This window comes from Nyctereutes procyonoides, unplaced genomic scaffold (genome assembly GCF_905146905.1).
Source record: "Nyctereutes procyonoides isolate TBG_1078 unplaced genomic scaffold, NYPRO_anot_genome, whole genome shotgun sequence".
NCBI lineage: Eukaryota > Metazoa > Chordata > Mammalia > Carnivora > Canidae > Nyctereutes > Nyctereutes procyonoides.
The window spans coordinates 3,918,939-3,932,798 of record NW_026575144.1 but is presented as its reverse complement, the minus strand read 5'-3'; the positions used below and the strand labels follow the sequence as shown (position 1 = coordinate 3,932,798).

Sequence of the window (13,860 nt, the reverse complement as noted above, 5' to 3'; positions counted from 1 at the left end):
AAGACCTCTCCTGTTTCTTTTAGTTACTACTCATGGTTACTACTACCACTCTCTCAGTGCTACAACATAAGCTGGCAACATTTAAAGTTTATTTAACCTCCTTTATGATAAACACTTTATATAACACACTCTTTGACATTAAAATAAGGCCCCAAGATAAAATCTTCAAGTTATGCCAGTTTTATAAACGATTATAATCTACCTTTCTATTTCTGCATTCTCTTCAAACTACTCTCTCAAAGTAACGGCAAATCCCAATCTCTTTCAATACTCAACTCGAGCATTTTTCATTAACTTTCTTAGAAACTCATTCCTCCTCTGACGCTGAAAATAACATGTTCTAATGCTCTTTCCTGACTCTGACATCTCTGACATCTTCCCAGCTGACTCACTTCTTTTCAACCCTTAAATGTGGATATGGCTCAAGATTAAGTCTATCACTTTGAAGTCCAGCTGAGCATCTAATGGTTTTCAGTATTATCTATATGCAGTAAACCGCCATCTAGGTACCTTTTTTCTGACCTTTCTCATTGTACTAATTCAGTTCTTCTAATTTCCTAACTGCCTTTCTGGCATTTGATATTACTCTTGCAAGCTGACCCTAAAGCAAATTTGACTAATCATTCCCTTGTTCAAATACTTTGGTATTTACATACAGATAGGTGTCCAAATCTTCTTTACCTTACCAATGAACTCCCCATTCTGCGTCATTTTCCACTACCTCATTTCCCTAACAATGCATTTCTTACATCCTTAAACATGCTTCATTCTTTCCTATTTATTCCCTGATTAGCTCAAGGTATTTTCCCATATCCATCTGTTAAGAATTGATCAGTCCTTTGCTTTGAAGACCTAGTTCAAACACGACTTTTTCTGTAACTATTCGGATATCACCAGTCAACATTAATCTTTACCTGTCTCACGTGCCCACTGGTGTTTTAGACTTTTACTATGACACAATAAAATAGCTTTATTTATTTATCTATCTATCTATCTATCTATCTATCTATCTATCTATCTATGACTGTACGTATCTATACAAAACTTTGAGATCTAGGAGGACAAAGATCTCTTTTTATTCATCTTTGTATTTTCCACAGTGTTTAAACCAAGGTTATGCACAAAGACTATTTGTAAAGAGGTTGTAGAATTGATGGTCCTCAAGTGAAAACATCTTCCAAGACCTTAGGAAATCAATTTTAAAACAGTATCATCAAAACTGTAGAACTGAACTGTTATGGTCAGCGTGCAATTTTATATGAGGCTGCTATGTAAGGCAATGTCACAACCATCTTGAGGCCACCAAGTTAAAAAGGGGAATTAGTAGGTAAGGAATTCTCCCTGAAATAGTAAAAAAATCTTGGTATATTAGTTAGCATTTCAAGAAATTCTGAGGGCTGCCGTAAGTATTATAAAATGAAAAGCCGAATAAGATATTAAGTATTTCAAGCTTCTTACTTTTCATGGATTCTTTTTTTTTAAAAGATTTATTTATTTATTAGAGAAAGAACTCGAGGCGAGGAGGGGTAGAGGGAGAGGGAGAAAGAAACTAGCAGACTGTGCTCAGCGCAGAGGACATGAACCTTGAGATCATGACCTCAGCCAAAACCAAGAGTCAGATGCTTAAACTGACGGTGACATCCAGGTGCCTCCTCATAGATTCTTTTCTTGCTCTGAATCCAGAGGTTCACCAGGTTAGCCTGTTGATTAAGAAAAAATTAGTTCCAAAGTGTCAGAGGACAAATTTTGTAAGATTATAGTTAGTAAGTACAATTAGTAAGTATAGTAGCTTGTTGTTATTTGCAATAGTTATAGTATATAAAGCTACCACAAATGTTGAATTACCAAACACTGAGCCACATTGCTCCTTGAGGAAATATAAAAGTAGATTCCTGCGAGCCTCTGGGTCACATTTTCATCAACCTATCAATACATAACTTTATTTATTTATTATTTATTCATTCATTCATTCATTCATTCATTCATTCATTCATTCATGAGAAACACAAAGAGAGAGAGGCAGAGGGAGAAGCAAGCTCCATGCAGGGAGCCCGACATGGGACTCGATCCCGGGTGTCCAGAATCATGCCCTGGGCTGAAGGCAGCACTAAACCGCTGAGCCACCTGGGCTGCTCACGTAACTTTCTTTTATGTGTGTTTCTGTTTCAAGACATCTTATTTAACACACTGTTGAATCACTAACATCAAAATTAAGGCCAATAACAGTATAACTCGTCTAAATGAAGCTTATCTAACTTTCTCACCTATGAAATAATATACTTCTGATATAAAAATTCAACTATCACTGGGTATAAGTCATTCTTGAATTTAGTGGGAATAAAAGTTTGGTTGGTTAGAGCTACTATTTCAGCTATAATTACAGCACAAGTTATCTTCACAGAAAAGTTAAAGGCATAATAGTAATTTTGAAGAAATTGCATACATGTGCAAAGTACACTTTATACACAATGTTAACTTTTTTAAAAGATTTTATTTATTTATTCATTTATTTATTCATGAGGGACACACAGAGAGAGAGGCAGAGACACAGTCAGAGGGAGAAGCGGGCTCCATGCAGGGAGCCCGACGTGGGACATGATCCTGGGACTCCAGGATCATGCCCTGGGCTGAAGGGCGCTAAACTGCCAAGCTACCCAGGGATCCCAATAATGTTAACTTGTAAGTGCGTTATTTTCACAGGCATTTGTTTCTTCATTAACATTTTGATTTTCAAAAGTCCAGTGAAAAATTATATTAACATGAAGAACTTAACCAGGTCATTTTAGACAATGAGAGCATTATAGGGCAGCCCGGGTGGGCTCAGCGGTTTAGTGCTGCCTTCAGCCCAGGGTGTGATCCTGGAGACACGGGATCGAGTCCCACGTCGGGCTCCCTGCATGGAGCCTGCTTCTCCCTCTGCCTGTGTCTCTGCCTCTCTCTCTCTCTCTGTGTGTGTCTCTCATGAATAAATAAATAAAATCTTAAAAAAGAAAGAGAGAGAGAGGGAATGAGAGCATTATAAAGGAAGAAATAAGACAGTTAAAATTTCCTCCTATTCACAAAATGAAAAGGTTGGACAAGATGACTTTTTAAAGTCCATTATACTGCTCTAAAACTATAGAGCCTAAGTTTCTCATAAAGACCATTGAAGACCATGAAGGCAAGCTCTGCTATATCTTTCATGACTGATTCAGTGTTTCATCATGCCCAGGTATTAGACTTCACAGTCTGAAGAAAAAAAAAAAGTTCGGTTTATGGCCCTGATAGATAAACCTGGATGAAAGGACTTCAACTACAGCTTCAGCTAGAGAAGAAAATGAGATTATAGTTGACCCTTGAACAACATGGGTTTGAATTGCATGGGTCCACTTATACGTGGACTTTTTTTCAATATATAGAGTACAGTACTGTAAATGTATTTTCTCTCCCTTGTAATTTTTAAAATAACACTTTATTTTTTCTAGTTTACTTTATCATAAAATATGGTTATAATACATATAACACATAAAATATGTGTTAATCAATTGTTTATGTTATTAAGGCTTCCAGTGAATAGTAGGCTATTAGTAGTCAAGTTCTGGGGGAGTCCAAAGTTATACGCAGATTTTTGACTGTGTGCACTGGAGGGTGTCAGTGCCTCAACTCTCACATTGTTCAAGGGTCAATTGTATAGAAAGAAAAAGGCAAAGGAAATAGGAAAAGGTGAGGAAAAAAAGGAAAGATTCTTAAAAAAAAAAGGAAAGATTAAAAATGAGATTAAATTAGAATATATGATATAAATTATAAAAACAAAATATTTTATTTTTTAAAAGATTTTATTTATTTATTCATGAGAAACACACACAGAGAGAGAGAGAGAGAGAGAGAGGCAGAGACATAGGCAGAGGGAGAAGCAGGCTCCATGCAGGGACCCCGATGTGGGACTTGATTTCGGGACTCCAGGATCACACCCTGGGCCAAAGGCAGGTACTAAACCCCTGAGCCACCCAGGGATCCCCAAACAACAAAATGTTTTAAAGTTGTGTTTTATACATTACCTAGGACTGCTGTAATGAAGTACTATGAGTGGCTTAAAACAATAGAAATTTATTGGCTCATAGTTCTAGAAGTTAAGAAGTGTGAAATCAAGGTGTCTGTAGGGTCATTGTTCCCTCTGAAAACTGTAATGAGTTTCTTCCTTATCTCTTCCTATGTTCTGGTGGTTTGCTGGCAATTTTTGTGTTGGTTGCCCTTATAGCTGCATCATTCCAAGCTCTGTCATCTTTGTGTATCTGAGTCCACTGCTCTCTTCTTAAGAGAATGTTAGCTGTCTTAAATTTAGCCCACCCTAATAACTTCATCTTAACTTGATTACATCTACAAAGTCCCAGTTTTCAACTAGAGCACATTCACAAGAATAAGGGGTTAGGGCTTTCAAAATATCTTTTGGTAAACACATTTTATCCCCAAACATATTATTTCCAAATATTTATATATCTGAAGTATTCTCTCTGCACCACTTATTAATCAATGATTTACATATTTAATATATGTTATAGATAGTCTATAATGTTAAGAACCATTCTAGAAACTTTGCAATATGGAAAAAGTTTACAAATTAAGATATTCGAATTACTGGGATGCCTCGGCTCAGGGCGTGATCCCAGTCCCGTGATGGAGTCCCACATAGGGCTCCCTACATATGGAGCCTGCTTCTCCCTCTGCCTGTGTCTCTCTCTCTTTTTTAAAGATTTTTATTTATTTATTTATTTTTAAGATTTTATTTATTCATGAGAGACACAGAGAGAGAAAGAGAGAGGCAGAGACACAGGCAGAGGGAGAAGCAGGCTTCATGCAGGGAGCCCCACGTGGGACTTGATTCCGGGTGTCCAGGATCAGGCCCTGGGCTGAAGGCGGCGCTAAACCGCTGAGCCACCAGGGCGGCCCTCTCTGCCTCTCTCTGTGTGTCTCTCATAAATAAATAAAATAAAATCTTAAAAAGGTATTTGAATTATTTTATGCTTAAATACTAAAAATGGATTTCCTATTATAATTGGAAAACTGGATTTTCCAATAATAACAAATTGGCAAGTCCACTTTAAAACAGACACTTCATGGGACGCCTGGGTGACACTCTGTGGTTGAGCATCTGCCTTTGGTTCAGGTCATGATCCCAGAGTCCTAGGATCGAGTCCAACAGTGGGCTTCCCACAAGGAGCCTGCCTCTTCCTCTGCTTTTCTCTCTGTGTCTCTAATGAATAAATAAATAAAATCTTTAAAAAATAAAATATATTTCACAACAGAACAGAGCTCATTTCTGTTTCAAATACTCTACAAATATATATCCACTGTTACTGATGTCCATAATTTTTAAATAAAATATCATTAGTTTGTCTTCAGCAAAAATTATTTTTTTCTTCAGCAAAAATTTAATAATAAAATGACCTGTAGATAACCAGATAATGTCAATTCCTATGAATTCTAAGAGGCTCTGCATGAATGCCCTTATCCTTGTGTTCAAATTTCAAGACCATGAGAAAAATCATCTCCATAAATAATAAACACAAGACCTCTCAAAGAACCCAGTCTTCTTGAGTTTTCAGTTTTCTGTGGATGATTAAGTCTTTGAATTATGTCACTTATAATGAGATGGTGATCCTTTATATATTTCTAACAAATATATATAGACTATGCAAAAAACTCTTAGAAGTGGAATGTCTGAGTTAATGCACATGTACCATTAGAATTGCCAATAATCTGCATTTTCTAAAGAAACAGAGAAGTAGACATTAAACGAGTGTATTTCTTAAATGTCTACTCCACTAAGCCATTATCAGACTTCAGTAAATATAACACCAACCAAAATCTAAGGTAATATGCTAATTCAATATGGTTAGGAAGCTATATTAATTACAGTACTAATGAGGCCAAGGTTAGAGACTCTATTTCATATGTTTGGTTTCAGAACCATAAACTACCCCCTAAAATAGTAAGTCAGCGCTGTGATCAAAAGCACAACAAAATTACTGATGAAATATGTGTACCACAGGGAATGGGAGACTATCCTTCTTTGCCTAGACAGAAAACAATTTTGTACATCTTTCAAATATACTACTTTGGAAATGATAATATAGTTTGGAGAACTTGAAAAAAGGAAAATGTTCCATCACAGAAAGGGTACTTTTATAGAATCATCACTCTTACATGAACAAAATCTTTCCTATTTTCTTTTATAAATCTTTTTTTTGGTAAGATTTTATTTATTTATTCATGAGAGACACACACACACACAGAGAGAGGGGGGGGGGCAGAGACACAGGCAGAGGGAGAAGCAGGTGCGATGCAGGGAGCCTGACATGGGACTCAATCCTGGGCTGAAGGTGGCACTAAACCGCTGAGCCACAAGGGCTGCCCTTCTTTTCTAAATCTTAAAGACAGATCAACTAAATAGCACACCATTGCTTTCAGGGTGAAAACTGAGACCTAAGGAAACATTAAGAAAGAACCATCTACAAAGGTTGCATATTCAATTTAAAGACCTCAGCAAATTTCCTTAATAGCCACTAAGGTATAAAATATACAAAGGGCACTAAAGGAAACTGAGAATCATTCTCAGAAACACAGGATACACAAAATTGAAATATACACAGGGAAACACCAGTCACCCGTTCAATCCAGATAAGGACACCCAATTTCTTTAGCCCAGATGCAACAAGTTTTATAACAAATTCTTCAGTTTCCTTCCAGAGATACAGTATCCATATTCAGGCTTGCATACATACCCATAATATACAGACTATATGTAAAACAAATGGTTTAAAAAATTTTATATACTTTGTACTGCATTTTAAAAATATTTTTAAATTATTTCCCATAAATAATAAATATATTACTTATTAGAGACCATGAGAGAGAGTAAGCATGAGCAGGGGGAAGGGCAGAGGAAGAGGGAGAAGCAGAATCCCCTCTGAGGAGGGAGCCTGATGCAGGACTTGATCCCAGGACCCTGAAATCCATGAAGTGAGCTGAACACAGACACTTAACTGATTGAGCCACCCAAGTGCTCTACTTCATTCTTTTTAATAGCTGGCTGCACTCCATTCTTCTGGATGGATATATCATAATTTATTTAATAGATATGTAGGCTGTCCTCCATCTTCTGCTATTACACACAAGAAAAAGCCCTTACTTAAATAATTTCCCACAAATGCATAAAGACTGCAGAACAAATTCCTAGGGAAAAAAATGTCTCAGTTGAGTATTTAACTAGAAGTGCTCTCCTTAAAGGTTATATTTATACATACTTATATAAGCAATGAATGTGTGGCAGTTTCCTCACACTCTTTCCAAAATGATGTTATCAAAACTTTTGATCTTTCCTAAGCTGGTATTTGAAAAATGGAATCCCACTGTAGCCTTCTCTTGCATGAGAACCTCTTTTAAGAGCCCACAAGTTGATGTTTACCTTTTTAGATCACTGAGACTAGACAAAAAGTGAAAAGCATTCTTTACAACATTTCACTGTATTTTTTTTTTTAATTTTTATTTATTCATGAGAGACACAGAGAGGCAGACGCAGGCAGAGGGAGAAGCAGGCTCCATGCAGGGAGCCCGAGGTGGGACTCGATCCCGGGTCTCCAGGATCAGGCCCTGGGCCGAAGGTGGTGCTAAACCGCTGGGCCACCCGGGCTGCCCTTTCACTGTATTTTTACTTCACTTATGAATCACATATGTGAATCAAGGCTTTAATTCATCATTTTAAATGTTTATCAAGTTGTGATTGTTGAAGTCTGACTACCAGTCCTAGATCTAGACAATATGATATCTCTAATACTAGCTGGATTTAGTAATGAGGCTATTTGTAAGATCAGGTCTTACTTAGAATTAGTCACAATTATGGCTTAATAAGTAGATTTAAGTCACATTCAAATAATAATTACCCCTTAGAGGGATGCCTGGGTGGCTCAGTTGGTTAAGAGTCCGACTCTTGGTTTGGGCTCAGGTCATGATCTATGGGTCTGAGGACAGGGACAGTATCCGAGCTCAGTAGGGAGTCGGCTTAAGGATTCTCTCATTCTGCCCTTGTTCTTGCTACAGCATGCACTCACATTCGCTCTCTCCCTAAAATAAATAAATCTTTTTTTTAATTGCCCATTTAAAAAAATACTTAAAAAATTAGTAATTACCCCTTTGACACTAAGAGTGGTAAACATCCATATTACTCCTAAAGTTTATAAACACATAAAGAAACTTTATTAAAACTCAAAGCCACAGAGAAAAAAAATTATGTTGTAACAGTTACTAAGCATGTTTTAGGACAATTATTGCAATCCCTAACTGATTAACTCTTGGCCTAACGATTTAAAAAAATCTTTGGGCCTAAGATTCCTTATCTATTAACCTGACTTTATTTATTTATTTACTGTTTTTATTTATTAGAGAGCGCTCACACAAGAGAGAGTGAGCAAGAGAAAGCAGAGGCAGAGGGAGAAGGAAAAGCAGACTCTGCAGAGCAGAAAATCTGACATGGGGCTTGATCCCAGGACTCTGGGATCATGACTTGAGCCGAAGGTAGACTCTTAATTGACTGAATCACCTAGGCACCCCTATTAACCTGACTTTATTGTGAATCACCTAGGGGAGAGAGTATTCCCCCACCATATTGAACAAGACACTTTGTTTTCAGAACACTAGGTTTTTTATAGGTCATAGTTTGAGATATACTCACCAAAATACTTTAGAGTAAAACTCATGCTTATTACCTATACTAAGATATAATTAAAAATTTCTTCCATAAAGGGCTGTACGATTACAAAGTCCCCCCTTATCCATAGTTTCTTTTCCTGCAGTTTCAATTACTTGAGGTCAAACACAGAAAGCAAATGATCCTCCTTCTGATGTACTCTCAGAAAGTTAATAGTAGCCTTACACTATATACATCATTCACTATGCTTCATCCCATCATGTGGACATTTTATGAGACACATCACCAGAAGAAGGGTGTGTATGGTACAATAAAATATTTTGAGAGAGAGACCATATCACATAACTTTTATTACAGTAGGCCATTTTGTCTTATTCAATTATTAGTCTCTTACTGTTCCCAATTTATAAATTAAACTTTATCATAAATATGTAAATAACATAGGGTTCAGTACTGTCTGTGGTTTTAGTCATTCACTGGAGGTCTTGGAACATATCCTCTGCAGATACGAGGGGACCATTGTACTTTGTTCATGCTTTTAATCATCCCAATGCTAAATTAGCAGCTAAAGCTTGCATATTTTATTCATATGTTATTGGTCCATACTATTATGTTGCTTTTTGAGTTCGTAAGATATTTGAAGCATCTAAGATTAGTAACAAACTCTTTCAAAGCAGGTCCTTTTAAAATATACTTTCTTCAGGGTGTCTGGGTGGCTCAGTCATTTGAACACCAGACTCTTGATTTCAGCTCAGGGCATGATCACAGGGTCAAAAGACTGTGCCTTGTGTTGGGCTCCAAGCTTGGCAAAAAGTTTGCTTGGGATCCCTCTGCACCCCTCCCCCTTTGCACTTGTGTGCTCTCTTTCAAATTAAATAAACCTTTTTTAAAAATAAATCTTAACAATAACAATATATTTCTTGAAAACTTGTCATGGTGGGGCACCTGGATGGCTCAGTGGTTGAGCATCTGCCTTTGGCTCTGGTCATGATCCCGGTATTCAGTACCTGATCAGACTCCCTGCAGGGAGCTTGCTTCTCCCTTTGCCTATGTCTCTTGCCTCCTTCTCTGTGTCTCTCATGAATAAACAAAATCTTAAAACAAAACAAAACAAAAACAACAACAAAAAACTTGTCACAGTAGAAAACAGTGTTCTCTGCCCAGAAAAGCAGTCAATAAGAGTCTGTTATTTGACTTTACTAAGCCAAAAATTCTTTTTATCATTAGAATATATATAATATGTGTATATATATAATCATTATATTACAAAGTACTCTCTTACTAAGAGTTTTTCTGGTCACAACAGAATAGCTTCAGAAAAAACACCTAGGAAATCCCTAAGAAGGCATAGTCTTTAACATACCAAATCTAGAAATAATATACTCTTATGGCACTCATCTTACTGTATCTTGGATTATAGTAATTAATGTACTTGTCTGAGCAAGGATCTTGCTTTACTCATCTTTGTAATTCCTGGCTGTATCTTTCTTTTTTCTTTCTTTTTTTTTTTTTTAGATTTATTTATTCATGAGAGACACAGAAAGAGAAGTAAGACATAAGCTCAAGGAGAACCTGGCTCCCTGTAGGGAGCCTAATGTAGGACTCATCCCAGGAACCAGGGGACCACACCCTGGGGCCAAGGCAGATCCTCAACCACTGAGCCACCCAGATGTCCCCTGGCTGTACCGTTCTATTAGAATATCCTTCACACATCCTTTTTTTCCCCCCCAAACACCATTACCCTTTTTATTCTCTTTCATCATCCAGGTTTGTTCACAACCTTGTAAGAGGCATGAAGAGAAAAACAACTGTGTTTCTTAAATTTAGTCTGTCCAAAGCATGTGATAATATATGAAACCATGCCCTTATCTCTTAGGGAAATAAAAGCATTCAAAAATTATTTTGGTACTAGGAGTAAAGAGGAAGACCAACCTTCAGGTAAGCCATGGGTAAGGTTTAAGGGCAAGCAGTGTTTTCATTCCAGTGATTTTACAGAAATGCAGGAATCATGTGTATGCCTGGAAATATGTAAATCCTTGAAGGCTTCTGTACTAGCATTTAAATAAAAATCAGCGTGTTGGTGGAGTTTCAGTGGCTTTCAACTTCCTTCACACAGGTGGTACTGAATAAAATCTCTTAATTGTTATCATCCTGAAAGGAACGAAAAGGCCAAATTGATGAAAATTTCAAACTTTTGGAAACCATCTTAAATATGAATAATAGTTAGCTATTGCCTTTGCTACTTATCAGGAGTGCAATCAACATAATGCATATTAAAAAAAAATAACTCATATTAGATACCAGGAGTTGATAAGAGAAGTTTAGGCAGAAGGTAGTCTGTACTTTTCTTTCTTTTTTTTTTTTTTTAAGAATTTTATTTATTTATTCATGAGAGACACACAGAGAGAGAGGCAGAGACACAGGCAGAGGGAGAAGCAGGCTCCATGCAAGGAGCCTGATGTGGGCCTCGATCCCGGGTCTCCAGGATCACACCCTGGGCTGCAGGCAGCGCTAAACCGCTGAGCCACCGGGGCTGCCCAGTCTGTACTTTTCAGATACAACATAACCAGACTGCTGGCTACATCTGAAGGAATGAGAATTTAGGATTCAGAGCCAGGGATTAAAAATAAACAAACAAAAAAACCCACAGCTGCCTGTTGAACTTCAAAATGGAAAAGTATTCAAGTATAAATAAAAGTACCACACTTTATTTGAGCATGCATATTAACAAACTATTTTTTCTTTCTTTTTTTTTAAGATTTTACTTATTTATTCATGAGAGACCCACAGAGAGAGCAAGCGAGAGCAAGAGCGAGCGCAAGCATGAGCAGGAGCAGAGACACAGGCAGAGGGAGAAGCAGGCTCCATGCAGGGAGCGCAACGTGGGACTTGATCCTGGGACTCCAAGATCATGCCCTGGGATGAAGGCAGGGGCCAAACCGCTGAGCCACCCAGGGATCCCCAAAAAACTATTTTTTTTTAAGGCTGACTGGAGTAACTCTAAATGTGAGCTTCTTTTGTCTTCATGCAAAATTCACTTTTATGATTGGTAGCATCAATCACAACAAGAATACCAACTACGATAACAGTCTGTATAGTAAAAACACGGAGTCCTGAGCTAAGGTGGAAAAATTCCCAAGACAACAGATAGTAGTTGCTTATAAAGTCTATTGGAAAAGGCTATGTAACAGAATTTGAAAGTATACTCCATATATATATATATGTATGTATATATATATATATATACACATACATATATATACTTATAAATGTGAGAAATATATAAGGTGAGAAATTACTTCTACTTTATTCCCAAATAGAGACTTTCTAAAAACATCTATTTTTTTAAAGTAAAGCCTACCCCCAACATGGGGTTTAGACTCATGACCCCAAGATCAAGGACTCACATGGTTTACCGATTGAGTCAGCCAGGCACCCCTAAAAACATCTTCTTCTATATTTATCAAGCTATTCATTTAAATGGGAAAAAGAGGCAGTTTTATACAAAAAGTTACACCACAGTCAGTTACAATTCAAACATAGTAGGAAATCTCTATCCAAATTCTCATAAAATAGCTTTTTCTATACTCCAGTTAAAAACTAACCTTAGTTGCTTAGCATACCCAACTAAAGAAAGACTTGTGAGTGCCTGGCTGACTTGGTCAGTGGAGCATATGACTCTTGAACTTGGAACTGTGGGTTTGAGCTCCATGTTGGGTATAGAGACTACTTAAAAATAAAATCTTAAAAAAAGAAAGACTTGGGTATCCTATAGACAAAGGTATCTGGGTAAAGATAAGTGCAAAATATCATCTATTTAAGCATTTGTAAAGTGTTTATTTAGTATTGGGGTAGCATTGAGTGATTCCATGTCTGGCTAGAGTTCCTACAACAAAAAAGTGATTATCAAAGCTGCCTCTCACTCTCAAAGGATCTACTTAACAGGGAGCTGGCTCTTCCCAGAACTAGTGCTGAGATTTCACTGCTGCTTCGCTTTCAGAACCATGCTTCTGATAATAGGGAAACTAAGTTCTCATTGATTACAATAATATTCAAGTACATTTTATTAATTTTTTTTTTGTCAAATCAGTTTCTTTTTTTTAAATTTTATTTATTCATGAGAGACACAGAGAGAGACAGAGACATAGGCAGAGGGAGAAGAAGCAGGCTCCATGCAGGGAGCCAGATGTGGGACTTGATCCTGGGACTCCAGGATCATGCCCTGAGCCAAAAGCAGATGCTTAACCGCTAAGCCACCCAGGTGTCCCTCACATACATTTTAATAAATTATTTCATTTCTCAGACAGATATATCCTCTATTTTGAAGATACACTTTTGTAATAGCATATGTTATGGCTGAATTGTATCTCTTGTAAAAAAAAATTCATATGTTTAAAGCTTAATTCCCAGTGCCTCCAAATGTGACCATACTTGGAAGACATGGTTTTTACAGAGGTAATTAAGTTAAAAAAGGGTAGTAAACAGTCCAGTAAGACTAGTGTCCTTATAAGAAGAGGAGATCTGGACACAATACAGAAGGGAGATGATCTGAAGATGCAAGGAGAAGACAGCCATTTACATCAAAGAGAGAGGCCTGAACACATCCTTTCCTCACAGCCCTCAGAAGGAACCAACTCTGCTGACAACCTTATCTTGGGATTTCTAGCCACAAGAACTGTGAGAAAATAAATTTCTGTTAAGTCACCCAGTCTCTGGTATTTTGTTATGGTAGTCTTACCAAACTAATATAGCAAGTGTTTTACCATTTAACATACTTCACAAAATAAAGTTCTAGTGAAAGTATAAGGGAACCCATATGGGGGGAAAAGTGACCAATGTATATGTCATCACTATAGAATTCTGTCTTCTAGCAAAATCTCAGAATGAGTCACTAGATCCTGAGTAAAATTCATACTAAACAATTCTAGCCTCCACTGAAGCAAGGCTTTGGATAGAATGTTAAATGGCAGAAAAAAAAAAAAAAAGGACTTGGTCACATAAGTTTGTTTATTCTTCTCCTTTACTTATTCTTCAAATAGACTGAGACTACCTTAGTACTTGAGTTTTGATATGCAGAGCAATACGTTTTTAGGTAATAGATACTCCATATGTTCTAAGTTTACTTCAGGATATAGCAACATGAATATCATGGTACATAAAAACTGTAAGGTGTCTCT

The 13,860-nt window shown here is 37.0% G+C and overlaps 1 protein-coding gene across 3 annotated transcripts in view; it reads right to left on the bottom strand.

Moving 5' to 3' along the window:
- JMJD1C (jumonji domain containing 1C) overlaps positions 1–13,860 on the bottom strand; it is a 325,600-nt gene that overhangs the window by 110,035 nt on the left and 201,705 nt on the right. The window lies entirely within an intron of this gene.